The sequence below is a fragment of the Nicotiana tabacum genome, chromosome 18 (assembly GCF_000715075.1).
Source record: "Nicotiana tabacum cultivar K326 chromosome 18, ASM71507v2, whole genome shotgun sequence".
Classification (NCBI taxonomy): Eukaryota; Viridiplantae; Streptophyta; class Magnoliopsida; order Solanales; family Solanaceae; genus Nicotiana; species Nicotiana tabacum.
This window is the reverse complement of record NC_134097.1, coordinates 66,129,797-66,136,099: the sequence shown is the minus strand read 5'-3', so window position 1 is coordinate 66,136,099 and position 6,303 is coordinate 66,129,797. Positions and strand designations below refer to the sequence as shown.

General features: G+C 35.4%; 1 long non-coding RNA gene across 1 annotated transcript; it reads left to right on the top strand.

Annotated features, from left to right (window-relative positions):
* Positions 1 to 805: 805 nt before the first annotated feature.
* LOC142172399 (uncharacterized) lies at positions 806 to 1,570 on the top strand. Its single transcript, XR_012701745.1, has 2 exons — positions 806 to 1,039; positions 1,162 to 1,570. It is a non-coding gene; the product is annotated as an uncharacterized LOC142172399 (long non-coding RNA).
* Positions 1,571 to 6,303: the final 4,733 nt, after the last annotated feature.

The window sequence follows — 6,303 nt, the reverse complement described above, 5'->3', positions numbered from 1 at the left end:
TAGCATTTAATGTCTTTAATTATTCATAATAGCCTCATTATGATTTGAAGGAAACGCATACCTTCAAGACACCTATAAAAGGGAGGTATCTAGTCACTTGTAAGGACAGACACAATTGAAATATACTCTGATTCACTTGTTTTTCTCCTGATTACATTCTGGTTACTCCAAATTATTCTCTTCTACGTATTCTTTTGATTATCAGTAACCCGCGTTCTTCTAAATTCTAGCTTTGACTAAAATTCTATTTTTTGGTTAAACAATTTGGACAGCGTGTGTCTTAACAATTGAATTGAACTCTTTAATCAATTGTATCGCATGTTAGTTTTATCTTGCACAATTTCCTTCTGAAAAGAAAATGAATCAACCATATCAATCTCAAATGAGTTGAAGTTTAACCATAGGAATCCTCCTAATCCTTGCAACTCTATTTACGTCCATTCTATTTTTTTAAAAGGAAATACAATTAAAAAATTTAAATATCCGTATATTATTGAGGTAATGTCGAAGTCAAGATGGTTGAGTTATGATTTCTTTTTTTTTAAAAAACACTGATCAAGCCACTATCATCCTGCATAGGCTAAGCTTGACATATTATAGGAGGATATGACAGGTGGATTCTTAATCATATACACTCAATTGGTGTAACAACTTAAGAACCAAAATCACAATGTCATTATCAAAAGTATCTGACTTTTGCTTAGACATGGAAAAGTATTTATACATATAATATATGTCCAATTGAGAGAAGTACTAGTTGTCTGGAATTCTTTAATATCATCATAGTGACTGGTTCCTGAAACATGGCCAGCTAATTAAAAGGTCTTGTTGGAGCACCCCAACAACATTGTATATTCCCTACAACATAAATCCTTGGAGGAAACATTAGTTCATCGATCATCTCTCCAACAAATGAGTGGGAGAACCTTGCTCTTGATATTGTTCTTATGGGCTGTCCTTACAGTCGTAACCCCTATCCTTGTCCGATTGTCTGCTTCTGCCAGAGCAAATGGCGAATTTTTCGTCATCACACACACCAGTAAGGATTTTTTATTATTTCATTATCATTCCTTTAGCAAGCGAAAAAGAAGTCAATTTTATTCTTTTTAGTATATTTATAAGAGGATATCATATGAATAACGATTCTTTCGTTTGAATCAGGTGAGCTAAACGAGAGGATGAAGACCGAGAAATTGATGGGGTTGTTGGCACGGAGGGCGCTTGTTGCAGCAGCACCACGAAAGAAAGACTCAACTCCATCACTGACACCAGAAATTGTGCCATCACAGACAATACTCCTCCTGCCTTAAAATCGCAATTGTGAAGTTGAAAAGACATTATTCTTGACGTGTGCATGAGATCGTCAAGTGTGAGGACTCCATTTTCTAGTTGCAAGAATTAGTTGAGTTATTACTAAGTTAATCAGACAAACTTAAGACATGGTTATGCTTACATTATGTCAATTGGCACTATGGTTTTGTACAGCGTATATATATATAATATATCTGCAGAAAGGTACACAGCAAAAGTTCCATTACTTAAAGTACATATGAAATTGAGAAGTTCTTTTTGTTGTTTCTTTTTCCTACTTTCGTCTTTGCCTTTTACTTTTGCACGTTACAATTATTATAAAAGAGATTGATACACTTTGAGTGAAAAGCAAGCATCGAGTCTATGAGATGGTAAGGAAAAACAGTCTGATTGAGCTGATTAACTTTAATTTGTAGCTGGTTACCATTCTTGTTTCTCCCATTTTCTCTATTTGTTACTGCTGCTTATAATCTTCAACTCTTGCTTTGATCTTTTCAATTCATCGAATTATTACGTTGGACTTCTCTTTTTCATTTCATTTGAATTATTCAAGAAAATTGATTTTTTGCTCACCCGTAAATATATCTCCACCATGAATATCCTAATAATATATCCACCATTATCGATAAATTAATTAAAAGTCTGGTACAGAGTAAGTAAAACAACTAACATAATCCAAGAAGTGTTATATATGATCCTAATTGCACAACCAAACACTATAACATGATTCAAGCCAATGTAAAATATGGCTCACGTGTGGCTTATATAATATTTTGGTTTAACGAATATATTTTGTTAAATTAGTATTTGGATAAAATTAGGAAAGTTAATTATGGTTATAACTCCCCACAAACCCACTTTGATGATAAGTGGGAATTAACTGATAGTCCATTTTTCTGCCTATTAAAAGAAGAATACCATAACTCCATCACATTCTAATCTGGAAAGAATACTCAAGGTAAAGAGAGAGAAAAGAAAATTGATTTTTTCAAGAATGGAAGACCAAGTTCTTCCCTTCCGCTGGATTAAGTCAAGAACATTATGCCCGATTCTTATATGTTTTTCTTGACTGATTTTCTTATATCTTACAATTTGTGAAAATCATGTAATTCCACAATCTTAAGATTATTGATAGGATTATATATATATTGTTTATGAATTACAGTCTAGAATCGTGAATATCCTTACACATGGTATCATGAACACGATTGAGGAATCGATGATTTTCCATTAAGGGTGTATTTGCATTCTTGGCTATAGATTGGTTCATAGGATCCAAACCCATGTAGAATTTTTCCAACAAGATAGAATCTGGAAAACCATGGTTGGAAGACCTCACCAAATATAACTTGAATCGATCCCACGCCTCATGTAGATGCTCTCCCGGTACTTGCTTCAAAAAGAAGATTTTATCCCGGAGCTTAGACTTCTTACTTTGCGGGAACCATTTAGCTAAGAATGCTCGGACAAGTTTGGACCAAGAATGAATGGAGTTTGGAGGCATATTTTAAAGCCACTTCCTTGTGTTCCCAGCTAGTGAGTACTTGAACACCCTCAACCTTAGAGCATCATCAGAGACGTTATTCTTCTTATGCATTGCACACACACCCATGAAGTTTCTAAGATGCTATGTCGGATCATCATCAGTGGAATACTTGAAAAATCTCTTCGCTTTAAGCATAAGGATTAAACCATATTCCACCTTGAAAGTTGCAGCACCAACAACCGGAGGTACAATAACATTTGTATCCTCGATGTACTCATCTATATCCGCAAAAGGATGTTCTTCTATTTCTGTCTCCATTTCTTCTTCATATTCGGCCATGTTTTCCTATCAACACCAAGCAAAACAAGCAAAGTGTGATGGAATAGAATAAGACATAAAGTAAAGCACACACTAAATAGTAATTTCAAAACCATATTCCCCGGCAATGGAGCCAAAATTTGATACGCTCAAATTACCCTTTAATTAAATAGTGTAAGGCGGTCGGTGTCAAATATAATAACCCAACAAGGTTGGGGTCGAATCCCATAGGGAATAGGCGTGAAAAGGTTACTCGAGTAGTGTGTTACGTGACTTAAGTCGTAATTCAATTCGGTTAATTGTAACAAGAGTATGATATAATTTTGGTTTGAAGAAATAACTAATTGTAATGTTGAAAATGTAAATAATTTGATTAATGAAACCAAGGTTGTGTCCCCTTCAATGAAGTGTAATGCTATCGGTGTTAATATGATATATTTCTAATGGAAGGTTCTTTAGATATGCAAATGATTTCTAACTGACTACCCAATATTTTTCAATAGTTGGATAGTATTTCCTCTTTATGATTTTTCCAAATATAAAAGAGTTGCAATGCAGAACAATCAATATATGCCAAATAAAACCCACTTATTCCTAAGCGATTCTATTAAACAAGGTTTAAAGCCTTGAGTCTTTAATATTTACTTCTACCAAATCCTAACTCACTTTTCCAAGTAAAGAAAGAATTTAATGGCACTTGTTAATAATTGCAACCACCAATAATAAATGAAGAATGAGAAATAAATATATATCAACCAACCATTATACATATATTCAATGTTAAACACCTATTAACATAACACCCATTTAGGGTCCACAACCTTAGTATGTAAAGTTAGCTACACATACTAAAATACAAAAAGATGAGAATATTTAATACCATAAAGCTTACAAAGTGCAAGATTCTTCCTTCAAAAGCTTCCAAAAGAGAGGAGTAATAAAGCCTTGGAATGTAGCTCAAAACCAGACCAGATGGCCCCACAAAATCCCAATAAATCTATTTATAGTGGGTCAAAACTCGGGACAAAAATCGAAAAAAAATACCCTTTCTAGTCAATTATGCGACCGCATATCTGTTGCATAACAGATATGCGGTCCGCATTCCCGTCATGGCTATCGCATCTTCAAACCCTAGTTCCCATGCCTTCCTCGCATTCACATTCTGCGGTCCGCATTGTAAATATGCGATCGCATTTTTCATCACATTTTCCATCTTTAGCAATTTTCAAACAAGTTTGTGGTCCATTATGCGGCCTGCAAACCTGTTATGTGATCGCATATTGGACCGTATTTCTTGCACTGGACTTTGGCCAACAAACTGTTGGGGTTTGCGATTTCGTTAGGCATTATGCGGCCCGCATGTTGGATTTGCGGTCCGCATTTCCACATTTGCGATGCATTTTGCTCTTTTTTTGTATTTTTGTGGCTTTTTGATTTCATTTCCATGCTCTTAGGTTCTTAAACCTCATGCACTGCAAAAACACTAAAATTACATACTATAAAAGATTATTGCATTTAAAACAAGCTAAAATCTAAGCAATTTTTATTAAATGTGCCGAAATTCTCCGGCACATCATCATGCATGCGCGTGAGTCTTATACCATGTTGTTGTGACTCTATTGTGTATTTTCTATACTTGGGTTGATGATTATTAATGTTGAACATGATTCATGATAATTTTTAGTAATTGACCATTGTTGAGTATTGGCTTAAGTTGAGATTCATTTTGTAAAGTAAATGTTGTAACGAGATTGGTTATAGCTGATTCCCTTGCCTGGATGTTATTGTTTATATTATTAATTCCCTTGTCGGGACGTATTGTTTCTATTGTTGGGTGAGGAAGAGTGTAAAGCATGAAGGGTGATGCCGTGAATGATATCGTGAGTGAGTGTTAATGCACGAAGGGTAATGCCGTGTCGATACTGTGAGTGTTAATGCACGAAAGGTGATGTCGCTATGAATTGAGAGTTAATGCACGAAGGGTGATGCCATGCCGATATTTTGAGAGTTAATGCACGAAGGGTGATGTCGTGCTATGATTATGAAAGGTAATGTATGAAGGGTGATGATGTGTCGTTTCTGTTGTTTCATATGGCGAGAACGAGAGTAAAAGTACGTAGGGTGATGTCGTGCACGTGTTACTATTTTATTATACTTGTTGATACAAATATGATGTTCGTTATGCTTCTCTATTGATATATTGTCAGACCTTGATATTCCCCGCAACATATCCCCTTCCCATCTTTATCTGTTATTTCCTGTTTCTATTATTCTATTTGTATATGATTTAACTATACAGGTTTATATGGTTGTCGTGTCCTTGCCTCGTCACTACTTCGTCGAGGTTAGGCTCGACACTTACCCAGTACATGTGTCAGTTGTACTGACACTGCACTCTGCACTCTTTTGTGCAGATTTCGGTGCCAGACCCGGTGAGTATCTTGAGGTAGCTGTCTTCAGTCCAGGGATACCAAGGTAGATCTGTTGGCGTTCGCAAAGCCTGAAGTTTCCCTTTCCTCATTTTATTTTCTTCTGTCTCATCTATTTCGAGAACAGTTGTATTTCTTTCAGACTTGTATTTGTAGTAAAAATCTTAGTCGGTCGTGGATTGTGACACCCGATCTATTGGGGGTAGCTATGTATTAGACTGTTGGTTTTCTATGTCTCTTCCGCGTTTCTTAATTATATTGCTCAGCTAACATCTGCTTCTGTGTGATTAATAAAAATGGTGGTAACAACTGTAATTGTCGGTTTGCCTAGCTTTCACGAGTTGGCGCTATCACAACTCTCGAGGGTGGGAAATCTGGGTCGTGACCAAATCATCTGGGCCGGAGGATTTAAAAGGCTTGAAAGAAAAAAATTGCATCTCTTATTTCATGGGAGAATATGGATTTGTCAAGAGATGAAAGGTTGATACATTTGTGACTAGGGGGTCAGCTTTGGTAGAGCTCCAATTTGATTTATCATGACTTGTAGTAAAAACTTATTCAAAATAGAAGTATGATCCAAAATTTTTGAAGGATCATCAATCCAATTTCCATCTAAATCCTTAAAAAAGATAATTTTATTAGTTCTTCTTTTATTGGTAGCGGTTAGGTGGAAAATATTTTAATTGGAATCACCTTCGTTTAGCCATTGAATTCTAGATCTAAGTTTTCAATATTCTTCTTCCATCCTGACGCAATTGT